This window comes from Heptranchias perlo, chromosome 20, assembly GCF_035084215.1.
Source record: "Heptranchias perlo isolate sHepPer1 chromosome 20, sHepPer1.hap1, whole genome shotgun sequence".
NCBI classification, from domain to species: Eukaryota; Metazoa; Chordata; class Chondrichthyes; order Hexanchiformes; family Hexanchidae; genus Heptranchias; species Heptranchias perlo.
Genome location: NC_090344.1, coordinates 28,932,804 through 28,948,785, shown reverse-complemented (window position 1 = coordinate 28,948,785; position 15,982 = coordinate 28,932,804). Strand labels below are relative to the sequence as shown.

Genomic DNA, 15,982 nt, shown 5'->3' with positions numbered 1-15,982 from the left:
AAGTCAGAAATGTTCCGCTTGATGTTAATAGGTCTGTGGAAATATCTGATTCAAAAGGAATGAGGAGAAATGAGAAGAGCGGCAATGGTGAAAAGGTGTCGATTACAGGAGATTGGCCGTGAGCGAAAGGTCCTTTGAAAGCTCGGCGAAGAGGGGAATTTTGTTCGGAAACGGCAGACTTTAAGCGCGTGAGGAAAGTGAAGTGTGAGCTGCGTTCTTGGGTCAAATTGGGTGTTTTCAGGAAAACAGCCATTGTGAAATCACGAAAATGAAAACAGAAAATGCTGGAAACGCTGAACAGGTCAGGCAGCGCCTGTGGAGAAAGAACCAGAGGAAACGTTCCAGCTGCATGACATTTGTAATCAGAACTAAAAGGTTTGTCATGTGTTTGAGCAACTTGACGGTCGAAGATGCGAGCTTCCAACTCTGAATTATTTGGGTTCGAATCTTACTGCTGCCAGAATTTGTCGAGTTTTTCATTTTGGCCGCCACACCAAAAACCCTTCTTTAATAAGAAGTGTTTTTCCGCATTGCTGGTTTACACCTGTTTGTAAAATTCAGCAAAGTCTGGATTGCCACCCAACTGTTTCTTGGACGGAGGTGTTGGGAGTGTTAGGGGTGATCTCGGTGAAGTATCAATCAATGTGCACAATGGCGCCCTGGTGAACCGAGTACCTCTTATAGTCAGTATAATATCAAAGATATGTAACATAATTATGAATTTCTTCTTTACATCACACTAGGATTTATTATCAGGGAATGTACATGAGCAGGTCGATTTACGTCACGCTCCGGTCGCTTTGCATCGCCCCCCGACACATAGAATAGAATCATAGAAAGGTCACAGCACGAAAAGAGGCCATTCGGCACATCGAGTCCGTGCCGGCTCTCTGCAAGTGCAATCCAGACAGACCCACTCCCCCACCCTTTCCCTGTAGACCGGTATTCTCTTTCGTTTCAAATACTTATCCAGTTCTTTATTGAAGACCATGATTGAATCTGCCTCCACCACCCCCTCGGGCAGTGTATTCCAGATCCTAAACACTCGCTGTGCAGAAAAGTTTTTCCTCATGTCACCTTTGGTTCTTTTGCCAAACACCTTAAATCTATGTTCTTTGGTTTTTGATAGGAACAGTTTCTCTCTATCTACTCTGTCTCGATCCTTCATGATTTTGAATACCTCTATTAAATCTCCTCGTAACCGTCTCTGTTCCAAGCAGAACAACCCCAGCTTCTCCAATCTATCCATGAACCTTCTACCCCTCATCCCTGGAATCTTTACAGTAAATCTCTTCTGTGGGGATTCGGTATTAACATCGCCGAATCCCCCACCATCAACATACTGGTGGTCACCATTAACCAGAAACATAACTGGACCAGCCACAGAGGCTGGATATTCTGCGCCAAGTGACTCACCTTCGAATTCCCTAAAGCCGTTCAACCATCTACAAGGCGCAAGTTGAGTGAGTTCGAATACTCATGTGATGGTCATCGACCTGAAACGTTAATTCTGTTTCTATGTCCAAAGATTCTGCCTGACCTGCTGAGGATACGCACATTTACAGTTTCTGTTTCAGGTTGGCAACAGAGTCAGTATTTTCATTTTGAATAAAGGGGCTTTCGCGCATTTCTCCATGCGACGAGGTGGTTGAGAGGTTAAGGCGATGACCTGTTAATCTGTTGTGCTCTGCAAGCGTGGGTTCAAATCCCATCTTCGTCGTTATTGTGTTTAAGTTTTGTTCCTCTCATTCGTGAAAGAAGGTCTGGTTGAAGTCCCATCCTTCTCGAAACGGCAAACGGAGGGTTGTGCATTGTTTGCTGAAATCAGCAACAGTTCCTTCCAGGAAGGTGTTGAGATTGTATGGTCGCGAAGTATCAGATTGAAGATTGGTGTCATTGTAAAAAGAGTAAATCTTATGGTCATCGTAAGAGAAACGTATGTACCATAATTATGATTTATGTCCGGATCATTGCGTGTCTGTGTCTGTTAAAAATGGATGTGCTGTAAGTCCCGGATCATTCTGTGTGCGTTTTACCCGATTTTCTTGATACCTTTTTCCTTCTGAACTGAAATGACGATCCTCTCTCGAGAAAACGGTTCACCGCCTGCTTCAGGCAACTGGTCGGAAAAATAACAAAAACTGATGAGACCAAGTTCATTCTGCTGGGCTTCCATTCCAATCTCCGCACTCTATCCCCCATTCAGACCCACCCCCGCCTGGACATTATAATCTGCGATATTCATAAGGGAATGGAGAAGCAGAATATCACGGTTATAATTTTCTTCGTTGCTCAACACTGAATAGCTTCAATTGTAATGATTCAGAAGGTAATCATAGAATCATAGAATCTTACATCACAGAAGGAGGCCATTCGGCCGTCGTGCCAGTGTCAGCTTTTTCGAAGACCTGTCCAAATTAGACCCACACCCCAGATTTTTCCCAATAATCCTGCAAATTCGTCCTCTTCAATAATGTCCAATTGCCTTTTGAATGATCCAATGGAATCGGCTTCCACCACCCTTTCAGGAAGTGCGTTCCTGATCTTAACAACCCTCTGTGTGAAAATAATTCTCCTCAATTCCCCTCTAGTTCTTTTGCCAATTATTTTAAACCTGTGACCTCTGTTTACCGACCCACATGCCAGAGGAAACAGTTTCTCCCTACTTGCTCTTTCAAAACCCCTCATTATTTTGAATATCTCTGTTAGGACTCCCGTTAATCATCTCTGCTGTAAGGAGAATAATCCCAGCTTCTCCAATCTCTCCATATAACTGAAGTCCCTCATCCCTGGTAACATCCAGATCAACCTGCTCTGAATCCTCTTCAATGCCTTTTTATCCAAAGGTGCGTTGCCCAGAACTGAATACAGTACTTCAGGTGTGGTCGAAGCAGGGCTTTGTATAGCTATATCATAATCCCTATCCCCTTGTATTCTCGTCCTCCAGATATAAAGACCAACATTCCATTAACATTTTTGATTATTTTTTGTACCTGTCAATGACATTTTAATGATATATGTAGATGGACACATCAGTCTTTTTGGACCTCCACTGTTTCGAGCTTTTCACCATTTACAAAGTATTCTGATCGATCCGTTTTGGTCCAAAGTGGATGACCTCACACTTGACTAAATTGATATCGATTTGCCACAATTTTACCCATTCATTTATTATATTAATACCTCTCTGTAATTTTATGTTTCCATCTGCACTGCTGAAAATGCTGCCCATCTTGGTGTCATCGGCAAACTTGGATATGTGGCTTTCTATCCCGTCATCTAATATCCTCCTGAATTGGAAAAAAATCCAAATTTAGCTTCAAACTCCTCATCATCTTGAGACATTTTATTTCCTTCACGTGTGTTGCGCCGACGAAACTTCGGCATTCAGTCCACTGGAGCTCAAACATCCTCTGGACACAATTCAGTTCCACCAACAGCAACACTGAAAACATGTCAGAAGCTCATTGGTGACTTTTCACTAAAAGGAGGGCTCGTCCGGGATTTGAACCCGGGACCTCTCGCATATCACTCAATGAAACGCCCTAAGCGAGAATCATACCCCTAGACCAACGAGCCGCTGTTACTTCAGCTTTGCAGCCAGTGTAAAAGTTCGTTGCCTCCCACAGCCGATCGGCCATCCTTTCAGACCACGTCTGTGCATCCAATCTCGTTTTCTGCTCCGGTGTCCAGCAACATCAAGTTGCACACCAAATATTTCCAATCACCAATATTAGTCTCCCTTTACCAAATTGGTTTCGAGTGTACGACTTGAGTTGTCAAGTGAGACGTTTCAGAATTATTTGCTCTTAAACTACATTGCTTGGGAGGATACTGAGAGGTGTGTCGATTTGCGGCACGCTCTGTTCCCTTTGCATCGCCTCATGCACATTGAGTTGAATCATAGAAAGGTTGCAGCACGGAAAGAGGCCATTCGGCCCATCGAGTCCGTGCTAGCGCTCTGCAAGAGCAATCCAGCTAGAAACACTCCCCCGCCTTTCCCCGAAGCCCTGCATTTTTTTTCCTTTCAAGTACTTATCCAGTTCCCCTTTGATGGCCATGATTGAATCTGCCTCCATCACACCCTCGGGCAGTGCATTCCAGATCCGAGCCTCTTGCTGTGTGAAGAAGTTTTTCCTCATGTCACCTTTGGTTATTTTGCCAATCACCTGAAACCGATGTCCTTTGGTTCTTGACCCTTCCGCCAATGGGAACAGTTTCTCTCCATCTTCCATGCCCAGATCCTTCATGATTTTGAATACCTCTATCAAATCTCTACAAAACCGTTTCTGTTCCGAGGAGAACAACCTCAGATTCTCCAGTCTATCCACGTAACTAAAGTCCCTCATCCCTGAAATTATGCTGGTAATTTTTTCCTGCACCCCCTCCAAGGCCTTCACATCTTTCCTGAAGTGCGGTGTCCCGAACCGGACACAATACTTCAGTTGTGTTCGAACCAGTGTGTTATAATGTTTCATCCTGACTTCTATACTGTTGCACTCTATGCATCTATTTGTAAAGCCCAGGACCCCGACTGCTTTTTAACCGCTTTCTCAACCTGCCCTGCCACATTCAACTATTTGTACACATGAACCTCTCTTTGTTCCTGTACCGCTTTCACATTTGTGCCCTGGAGTTTATATTGCCTCTCCTCGTTCTTCCAAACGAAATGTATCTCTTCGCATTTTTCTGCGTTAAATTTCATCTGCCACGTCTCCGCCCATGCCACCAGCCTGTCTATGTCCTTTGAAGTCTATCACTGTCCTTAACACTGTTTACTACCCTTCCCAGGTTTGTTTCATCTGCACATTTTGAAATTGTGCTCTGTGCACTCTGGTCCAACTCATTAATATATATCAAGAAAAGCAGTGGTCCGAGCACTGATCCCTGGGGAACACCACTGTACAACTCTCCAGTTCGCAAAACAACCGTTCACCAGTAATCTCTGTTTCGTGCTCTTAGTCAATTATGCATTCATGTTGTTACTGCCCCCTTTATTCCATGTGCCGCAATCTTGATGATAAGCCTACAATGCGTCACTTTATCAAACACCTTTTGAAAGTCCATATACACCACATCAACTGAATTGCCCTCATCCATCCGCTCTGTTACCTCATCAAAAAACTCTTTCAGGTTAGCGAACCACGATTTGCCTTGATCAAATCCGTGCTGGCTTTCCCTAATCAGTCCACCCTCGTCCAAGTGACTGTTAATTATGTCCCGGATTATCGTTTCTAAAAGTTTCCCCATCACTGAGGTGAAACTGTCTGGCCTATAATTGCTGGGTTTATCCGTACAGTTTTTTGAACAAGGGTGTAACCTCTGCAATTCTCCAGTCCTCTGGCACCACCCACATATCTAAGTATGTTGGTAGATTATGGCCAGCACCTCCGCAATTTCCACCCTTACTTCCCTCAGCAAACCAGCATTCATCCCATCCGGATCTGGTGGTTTATCTACTTTAAGTCCAGCCAGCCGTTCAAGTGCCTCTTCTTTTTCAATTTTTAGACCATCCAGTATCTCAACTATAACTTCCTTTGCTGAGACTCTGGCAGCATCTTCTTCCTTGGTAAAGATAGATGCAAAGTACTCATTTGTAAGCTGAATAATTTCTTCCGTTACAGAGTGATACCAGGCAGCATATTTCCCTTCCAAATTTTCCCCACAAGAAACTTCCAACCGATGAATATCGGCTTGAAGAAAATCAGAATTGTTTGTTTGGTTCTTTAGATTTAATGATCTCGTACCGGCCCCTTTGCCATATGAGCTGCCGCTAAAAGCCCCCTCTCCCCCGATGAACAAGTAAACTGGCACTTGCTATTGAAAGACGGTAGGCCAGAGGAACACAAGTGCCCACATGGGAACACTATGAAGTAGATGCATTATGGAACATACCAGTTGTGCTTTGAACTCCGGTCAAAATGTTCGGAGTAAAAGGATTGATTGTTTTAAAAGACGCTCGAACTCACAACCTGGTCATATCTGGAGCCCGTACTGCTGTAAGTAAGTAACGCATTCTTAACAATTGTGCAACACGAGAGCAGCGAACAACCGACACCATCAGCGCTCCTGTCAAACAGCTACATTTTCGGTCTCTCATTTATCATTTCGAGATCTTACTGAAACAGAAGCCTCCAATCAAGATGCGCTTCGTTAAATAAAAATTCCTAACTCAGGAAAGTTTTGATCGATCATGACTGAAGCATGTACAATTTCCTCACCTGTTCCTTTTAATCCCCTGGGGTGGTAACAATCAGGTCCTGGAGATTTGTCTATCTTTAGTCTAATTATTTTCTCCATTGCCATTATTTTACTTGATTTATTAACAGTTTTCCTGGTGTCTCTGCTATGTTAGCCTCATCATTTTCTGTGACGACCGATGCAAAGTAAAAATTTAGCAACTCTACCATTTCCTGATTTTCACTTACAATTTCACCTCCACCTGTCTTTAAGGGGCCCACACTACTCTAAGCCTCCCTTCTCTCTCTTAATATACTTGTAAAAACCTTGAGAGTTGTCCTCATTCTCCCTCACACGTTTTTCTCCTTTTCCCTTTTTGCTCCTCTTCCGATTTTTTAGTTTCAGCACCACAATAAACAACACTCCGCTGTAAAGTTCGGCTCAATAGTTCTCCAATGTCAGAGCGAGAATTGTCTGAAGCCCTAATTTATTTAATGTAACAAATACAATCACACATAATCATCCGTGTATCACCGCACTGATGGATACACAAAGATAAAGAAAGCGAGAAATGCAGGCAACATCGAAATGCACAGGTAAACGGACAAGCGAAACAGACAAAGAGAAAACGGCCTGAACCCCCAAACGTGAAGTGTCGCTAATAGATATTAATGAGGAGGTGGACCCGTAAGATCATCACTTGGCGCTGTGGCTTAGCTGGTTAAAGCATCTGTCTAGTAAACAGGCGATCCTGGGTTCAACTCCCAGCAGTGCCTTGTGTAGCTTGTTATTTTACCTAATTTGTGCAATGAAGCGACAAAATAACACTGTGGTCTTGGTGTTTGTTCAGGAGGAAACAGATCCCAGAAAGACTGTTCAAAATCATTCTTTCATTGTCCAGACAGACCTCTCATGGAATGTGTTTGAAACACGTTAACTTGAAGACACGTTCTTGTTTCTGGGCTCGTTGGGGTCGTGGTATAATTCACGATTTGAGGTTCAAACCCGGAAGTAGTCCTAATTTGGACCTGGACTTGTGATCTTGACCTGCGTTGGAAACTTTTGCAAAGAGGGAAAGGAAGTCCCCAAATCACTCCACCTGAATCGCCAGGACCGGATGAAATATATCACAGGCTGTTAACAGAAGCAAGGAAGGAAATAGCGGAGGCTCTGACCATCATTTTCCAATCCTCCCTGGTTACAGGTGCGATGTTGGAGGATTGGAGGACTGCTGAAGTTGTACCGTTGTTTCAAAAGGGAGAAAGGGACAGATCGAATTATTGCAGGCCAGTCAGCCTAACCTCGGTATTGAGCTCAATTCTGGGGGAAAGTATTAATCTTCATTTAGAAAGGCACGGATTAATGAAGGACAGTCAGCATGGATTTGTTCAGGGAAGGTCGTTAGAATTGAATTTTTTGAGGAGGTATCAAGGAAGGTGGATAAGGGTCGTGCGTTTCTTGTCGTCGACACAGATTTTCGCGAGGCTTTTGACAAATTCCTACATGGCAGATTGGTCAAAAATGTAAAAGCCCATTGGATCCAAGGGAAATTGACAAGTTGATCCAAAATTGACCGAGTGGCAGGAAGCAAAGGATAATGGTCGACGGGTGTTTTTGTGACTGCAAGGCTGTCTCGAGTGGGGTTCCACAGGGCTCCGTACTAGGTCGCTGCTTTTGGTAGTACAGATCATTGATTTGGATTTAAATGTACGGGGTATTATTAACAAGTTTGCAGAAGATACAAAAATTGGTCGTGTGGTTGATGGTGAGGAGGGAAGCTGTAGACTGCAGTAAGATATCAGTGGACTGGACAGGTGGATAGAATAGTGGCAAATGCAATTCAATCTGGGGAATGAGGTAATGTATTTAGGGAGGGCAAACAAGGCAAGGGAATACAAAATAAATATTGAAACTAATTTGCCATTTACACGCCAATTTTGCAAGTTTACTGATGTCTTCCTGTATTTTTCGCATTTTTCCTTTGTATTAACTACAGCTCCCAATTATGTGCTGTCTGTCAATTTCGAATTTGTATTTCCGATTCCTGTGACCAAATCATTAATGTAAATTGTCAACAACAGGGGTCCCATCACCGATAAATTGTGAACAACAGTGGTCCCAGCACCGATAAATTGAGAACAACAATGATCCCAGCATCTTTCAATTGTGAACAACAATGGTCCCAGCACCGATAAATTGTGAACAACAGTGGTCCCAGCACCGATAAATTGTGAACAACAGTGGTCCCGGCACCGATAAATTTTGAACAACAGTGGTCCCAGCATCGATAAATTGAGAACAACAATGGTCCCAGCACCGATAAATTGTGAACAACAGTGGTCCCGGCACCGATAAATTGTGAACAACAGTGGCCCCAGCACCGATAATTTGTGAACAACAGTTCCTCCAGCACCGATAAATTGTGAACAACAGTGGTCCCAGCACCGATAAATTTTGAACAACAGTGGTCCCAGCACCGATAAATTGTGAATAACAGTGATCCCATCACCGATAAATTGTGAACAACAGTGGCCCCAGCACCGATAAATTGTGAACAACAGTGGTCCCAGCACCAATTAATTGTGAACAAGTGGTCCCAGCACCAATGAATTGTGATCAACAGTGGTCACAGCACCGATAAATTGTGATCAACAGTGGTCCCAGCACCGATAAATTGTGAACAACAGTGGTCCCAGCACCGATAAATTTTGAACAACAGTGGTCCCAGCACCGATAAATTGTGAATAACAGTGATCCCATCACCGATAAATTGTGAACAACAGTGGCCCCAGCACCGATAAATTGTGAACAACAGTGGTCCCAGCACCAATTAATTGTGAACAAGTGGTCCCAGCACCAATGAATTGTGATCAACAGTGGTCACAGCACCGATAAATTGTGATCAACAGTGGTCCCAGCACCGATAAATTGCGAACAACAGTGGTCCCAGCACCGATAAATTGTGAACAACAGTGGTCCCAGCACCGATAAATTGTGAACAACAGTGGTCCCAGCACCGATAAATTGTGAACAACAGTGGTCCCAGGACTTTTGACTTGAACTACAATTGAAACTTTTGCATAAAAGGAAATTAAGTCCCCGAATCGCCGAACGTGGCTCTCAAACGCATTGGGAAGAAGTTCAATGCAAACAATCAGGACTTTAAAGGCAACTCAACGACCTGCACTTTCTTTGAATAAGTTTTGTTCGCCATTATATTTGAAGGTGAAATCGCTCTCGGCTTTCATCCAGCTGAAGCAGAGCGTGGCCGCTTTATATCTGTGAGCAAGTCGGTGACGTGTTTAGCTTGGACACTGATCGCTTCCAATTTGTAAAATTTCACCAAGCGTCAGCCAAAAGAAACCGAGAATCGAATTGTCCCTGTAAGTGATGAATTGAAGGGATTGGTGCTCCAAGCAGATCTGGAAAATGCACAGTGCGGTCGATCAGGAGTTCTGAATCCACCCTCCAGTCACTCGCCAATCATATTAACTGAGCTTTACTCTGGTCCGTTGTCACCGCGCTGAAATCGAGTCTTTCTCCGGCATGTTTTTCTTCACAGTTGCTGCTTTGAGAGTGAAGACCGGCTGTTTGGATTTTCACTCCTACAAGCTTCAACCATTCATTTTGGACTGACTGTAGACAGTTGTTATATTGGTCGCTGCAAACTCAAAGTTTAGCCCAATTAATTATTGGTTCAGCAGGTGACCTCTTCGTCTGTCTAGTTGGTGCTGTCGGTTAGCACGGAAGTTTGATGGTTCGAACTCTTATTTGATTTTTCCTCAGGATTCTTCGCCTCAAAGTTCCAGGGTTTCAATGTATTTTTTGGAAGCAAGAATATCACAATTCTCCTTGGCAGACAAGCCCCCGAAAGGCCCGAAGGGAGGCCGCACTCGCTGCAGGAGAGCTGGTTCGCTGTGACATGGAGATTTCTGTAGTGAGCGAGACCAGACTGTTCCTATGTTCAGAGAATAAATGTCACACCCTTTATGTTGGAAAAGCAAAACGGTGGGGATTTTTGTATCAGATGTTGCTCGTTGCGTTACTTTCATCTTGATCGTCGAACCGGTTTGGGCGTTCCTGTGATCAACGGCGACAATTGCCTATTCATTTTAAATTTAACAACAGCTGCACTGAGCTTTTAATCATACCCTTAAGATACAGTCTGTAAAATGATGAAATTTCATCATCTGCAAAGCATAAAAATCTGATTAAAGTTTTGACTGTCTCTCGGTAACCACGTCAACATCTCCTTCAGTATGAAATAGAAAGTTATCGTTTGATTAATGGTGAATAAAACAGTCATTCATCTACCAACAGGGTTTAATTAGTTTCATGTCATTAATTTAATAATTTCATAACTCTTGCTAAAGTTAATTCCTTGACTTGGAATCGAACTCATGAGGTTTTTGGGAACACTGAATTCTAACCATCACTCCATCGGGAAGCTCCCAAGGTCGCGCACCCCCCGTGATTCATTCAACTGTGTGTTTTTTCTCAGGCCTCTTATCTCTCCCTTCTTTTCAGCTTCTCTCTGTGGATATTCTTATGGTTAAATATGAATAATATAGAATATCTCACAGCCCCAGTATACGTGCTCCTTCTCTGTACAGTTCTGTACAAAATCAAACTGTACGGTTCACCCCCGACAGAAGCAGCAGGAGATGCCACTTTAAAATGGCAGTTGCTTCAAATGATTTATGATGGACCTGCGTGGCCTTGCAGTTTTTCCAGGAGCTGCATTCGATGCGTGAATTTTGGAAATGGAAACATGTCCATCAGCAGCTTGTGGTAATATTTTACCTCACTTTCCATTTCATGTACATGCCTACTTGCAATTGGTGCTGTCATTGCCAGAACATCACCTTCTGTCGCGATAGTGGTTTGAACAGAAAATGCCATTTTGTGCGAGCAGCTTGTCTGGCAGGAAAATTACCTGAATTACGAAGGGGCAAGTAGGAAAGGCCGCGTTGGTCTGCCTGTTCGCAGCAAAGAATTTTCAGCGTTTCCTTGTGGTCCAGTGTTTAGATTCGGTCATCACCATGGCAACGGATCGATTGGTGTCTGTCTCGACATCCGCATTTGAACACTCTACCATAAGTGCACTGTACTCAAATTGCTGATGTTTTCACTGTAAGGGCGAAGAGACATAAATGTGTGTATATTAGCTAAAAATTCATCAGCTGGGTTGCACCTTTGCTTCTCCCTCCGTCTCAGTCTTTCCATCTTTACCCTTCACTGCTGGTGTTGCAGGTTCGATCATCCTTGGCCGTTCAAGAAAGCCTGAGAAGTCCGTCAGGGGAAAACTCAGAGAGTCAAGATACAGAGACAGGGAGAGATTAAAGTATAGAAACAAATAGTATAAATATCAAGCTCTGCGAACGAGCAGAATTTAAGATGGAGCTTGGGAGAGATTCTTTCACGTGCCGTGCAACTTTGCAAGTGACCATTGGGCTCCGAATTTGCCGCGCCGGAACATCTGTCTGAGGGAGGGAACACGGTCCGTTAACTCCAGTTCATATTTATTTGAGCATTGAACAAATCTTTAAGAAATAGCGCTACGAGCAGGACTCGAACCTGCGTAGGAAAACCCCATTGGATTTCGAGTCCAACGCCTTAACCACTCGGCCATCGCAGCTGTGAAACAACTTGACAGCTACTGCTACCAAAAGGGTACGACCAGTGCAGAATTCGGTGCAACCCATGGCCGATCGGCCATCCGACAATCCATCCGATCACTTTTTCGATTCCGATTTGCAGCAATGTGAAGTTGTACACTAACTATTTCATATCAACAATATTAGCCTCTCCTTACCACATTCGTTTTCAATGTGCGACTTGTAATGCCAAGTGAGACTTTGCAGAATTAATTGCTCAAAAAATAACATTGTTCTCTCCCTCGGCATCCGCAGATTATCCACTCTCCCACAAGGATAACAGTGACTACACTTCAAAAATACTTCATTGGTTGTAAAGCACTTTGGGACGTCTTGAGGTCGTGAAAAGCGCTTTATAAATACAAGACTTTCTTTCTTTTTATAGTGGAATAAAATTACTGATGTTTACACTGTGAGGACGAAGAGACATTAATGTGTAGACATTAGCTGCGAATTCATCATCTGGGTTAGATTTTTACTTTTCCTACCGTCTCAGTCATTCTATCTTTACCCTTCTCTGCTGGTGTCGCAGGTTCGATCAGCTATGGCCGTTCAAGGCTGCCTGAGAAGTCCATCAGGGGGAAACACAGAGAGACAGAGACAGAGAGAGATAGAGAGATAAAAGTATAGAAAAAAGCTGACATCAAGTTAGCAGAATTTAAGATGGAGATTGGGAATCATAGAAACGTCACTGCACAGATGGAGGCCATTCGGCCCATCGAGCCTGTGCCGGCTCTCTTTAAGTGCAATCCAGATCGTCCCATTCCCCCGTTCTTTCCACGTATACCTGCAAATATTTTCCCTTCAAATACATATCCAATTCCTTTTAGAAACCACGATTAATTCTGCTTCCACCACCCTTTCAGCCGATGCACTCCAGATTATATCTACTCGCTAGTTTAAAAAAAATTTCCTCATATCGCCTTTGGTTCTTTTGTCAACCACCGTAAATCTGCGTCCTCTGGTTCTCGACCCTTCCGCCAACGGGAGCAGTTTCTCTTTATTTACTTTATCTAAACCCGTCATGATTTTGAACACTTCTATCAAATCTCCACTCAACCTTCTCTGCTCTAAGGGAACAACTTCAGCTTCTCCAGTCGACCCAAGTAACTGAAGACCTCATCCCTGGAACCATTCCAGTTAATGTTTCTGCACCCTCTCTGAGGCCTTCACATCCTTTATAAAGTGCGGTGCCCAGTTTTGGACAGTTGTGGAATATTGTGAAGTTCCCTTCACGTATCTTGATATTTTGCAAGAGACCACTGGGCTCCCAATTAAAAGGATCTGCCGCGGTGGAGTATCTCTCTGAGGGAAGGAATTGCAGCCTGTTATCTCCAGTTCATATTTATTTGAGCATTGAACAAAACTTTACACAATAGCGCCGATAGCACGATTCCAACTTCTGCCGGAATACCCCATTGGGTTTCAGATCTAACGTCTGAACCACTCGACTACCGCAGCTGCGAGCGCCTTTGATGCACGGCTGTAAATCAGAATGCACAGGGTACTCACAGGAGATTTGTGAGACTATATGTTCTTTCAGACAGGTTTCCAACTGGACACATGCAGCCGCTACCGTCCGGACGTTGCTGTTTCACTGGTAAAATTCTCACCTGCCACCCGAGGAGACGGGGATTGATTCCCGGCCGATTCAAGAGCATTTTCATTCTGCACCGATGAGATCGCCTGAAATAGGATGCATTCACATTCAGCTTCAATCTGCACACCACGTTGAGACATTTTCCTTTCTCTGTGTGATTTTGCGTCCACAAACCCTCTGCGTTCTGGCCTCTGAACGTCAAACATGCTCGAGAATTAAGTCAATCCTGTATTCTGCAACGCTGGAAAGATGTGGGAAACAAATGAATGAATTTCCACTGAAAATAGTGACACAGGAGTGCTCGTCCGGGAATTTGAACTCCTGACCTCTCACATACCAATAAGTGAAACGCCCAAAGTGAAAACCATAATCCGAGACCAACGAGCCGTCAGTAACACAGCCGTGCAACCAGTCGAAAGTTTCCCTGCTACACACAACCGATCGCCTATCCTTTTAGACCGCTCTGTCCATCCAATCATCGAATCATAGAATGGTTCAAGCACAGAAGGAAGTCAATTCGGCCCATCCAGACCCTGCCATCTCTTTGTAAGAGCAATCCAGTTAGTCTCATTCCCCCGCTGTTACCCCGTGGCCCTGCAATTTTTCCCTTCAAATATTTATCCAATTCCTTTTTGAAAGCCACGATTGAATCTGCTTCCACCGTTTGAGACAGCACATCTGGATCATAACAACTCTCTGCGTAAAAAAAGTTTTAATCATTTCGCGTTTGGTTTCTTTGCCAATCACCTTAAATCTATGTCGTCTGGTTCTCGACCTTTCTGCCAATGGGAACAGCTTCTCTTTATTTACTTTTTCTAAACCCTTCATGATTTTGAACACTTCAATCAAATCTCCTTTCAACCGACTCTGCTACAAGAACAATCCCAACTTCTCCAGTATGTCCACATAACTGAAGTCCCTCATCCCTGGAGCCATTCTATTAAATCTTTTCTGCATGCTCTCTAAGGCCTTCACATCCTTCCTAAAATGCGGTGCCCAGAATTGGACACAATGCTCTGGTTGTGGCCGAACCAGTGTTTATAAAGGTTCAACATAACGTTCTTGAGTTTGTACTCTATGCCTCTATTTATAAAGCCCAGGACCACGTTCTCAGCCTGTCCTGCCACCTTCAAAGATGTGTGCACATATGCCCCCAGGACTCTCTATTCCCGCACCTCATTTGTATAATTTAGTTTATATTGCCTCTCCTCATTCTTCCTGCCAAAATATATCAGTTCGCACTTCTCTGCATTAAATTTTATCTGCCATGTGTCCGCCCATTCCACCAGCCAGTCTGTGTACTCTTGAAGACTATTATTATCCTCTTCACTGTTTACTACAATTACTAATTTTGTGTTATCTATGAATTTCGAAATTGTTCCTGTCCGGACAAGTCCAAGTCATTAATATATATCAAAAAGCAGTGGTCCTCGTCCAGACCCATGGAAAACAACACTGTCTACCTTCCTCCAGTCCGAAAAAAATCCGTTCACCACGACTGTCTGTTTCCTGTCATTTATCCAATTTAGTATCCATGCTTTTATTCCATGGGCTTCAATTTTGCTGACAAGCCTATTATGTGGCACTTTACTTCATCGAAAAACTCAATCAAGTTAGTTAAACAAGATTTGCCTTTAAGAAATTCGTGTTGGCTATCCTTCATTCATCTACACTTGTCGAACTGGCTCTTATTTTTATCCCGTATTTATCGTTTCCTAAAGCTTCTCTACCACCGAGGTTGAACTGACTGGCCTGTAGTTGCTGGGTTTATCCTTGCACACGTTTTTAAAAAGGGAGTAACATTTGAGGTTTTCCAATCGTCTGGCACCACCCCCATATCTCCGGACCGTGTGACTTACCCACTTTAAGTACAGCCAGCCTTTCTAGTACCTTTTCTTTATCAATTTTTATCCAATCCAGCATCTCCACGACCTCCGCTTTTACTGACTCTGGCAGCTTCTTCTTCCTTGGTGAAGACAGATGCAAAGTACTCATTTAATACTTCAGCCTTGCCCTCTGCCTCCGTGCATGCATCTGCTTTTCTGGCCCCGAATCTTAATTTGGATTCCGATGTGGTGCAATGTCAAGTTGCACACTAACTATTTCAAGTCAACAATATTGGTCACGTTTCATCAAATTCATTTATGGTGCATTTTCTTACAATGAAAACACGCATTGAAATCGGGGATATTGTATCGTCCCTTGGGGGTCATCGGACCACCAAATTTTGGGTTAAGAGCCGAACGCGCTAAATGATTGTACCAGAGAAAAACATCACATCGCATGATTAACAACATTAATATTTCACCGAGCTAAAGCTTGTGGTTGCAGTAACCAATGAACGTTGTTAAATTAATTCATGAAACGAATGAAATTCTGTGAAAGATGAATAATTGTTGTAACCGATAACTTTATGCTGCAGAATCACGGAAATACTAACATGGATAATGAAACTTTAAATAAGTTTCTGTGCTTTGTATGTGATGCACTTTCACCGTTTTCCACTTTCCAGACTGCATTTTAAGGGTCTGGTTTCAAATGTTGA

At 43.4% G+C, this 15,982-nt stretch overlaps 3 non-coding genes across 3 annotated transcripts; 1 reads left to right on the top strand and 2 right to left on the bottom strand.

Annotated features, from left to right (window-relative positions):
* Nucleotides 1–3,490: 3,490 nt before the first annotated feature.
* Nucleotides 3,491–3,579, bottom strand: trnap-agg (transfer RNA proline (anticodon AGG)). Its single transcript is given in 2 exon segments — nucleotides 3,491–3,526; nucleotides 3,544–3,579. It is a non-coding gene; the product is annotated as a tRNA-Pro (tRNA).
* Nucleotides 3,580–6,882: 3,303 nt separating this feature from the next.
* trnat-agu (transfer RNA threonine (anticodon AGU)) lies at nucleotides 6,883–6,956 on the top strand. Its single transcript has one exon. It is a non-coding gene; the product is annotated as a tRNA-Thr (tRNA).
* A 4,780-nt stretch (nucleotides 6,957–11,736) lies between these two features.
* Nucleotides 11,737–11,818, bottom strand: trnas-cga (transfer RNA serine (anticodon CGA)). The gene has a single exon. It is a non-coding gene; the product is annotated as a tRNA-Ser (tRNA).
* Between the last annotated feature and the right edge of the window lie 4,164 nt (nucleotides 11,819–15,982).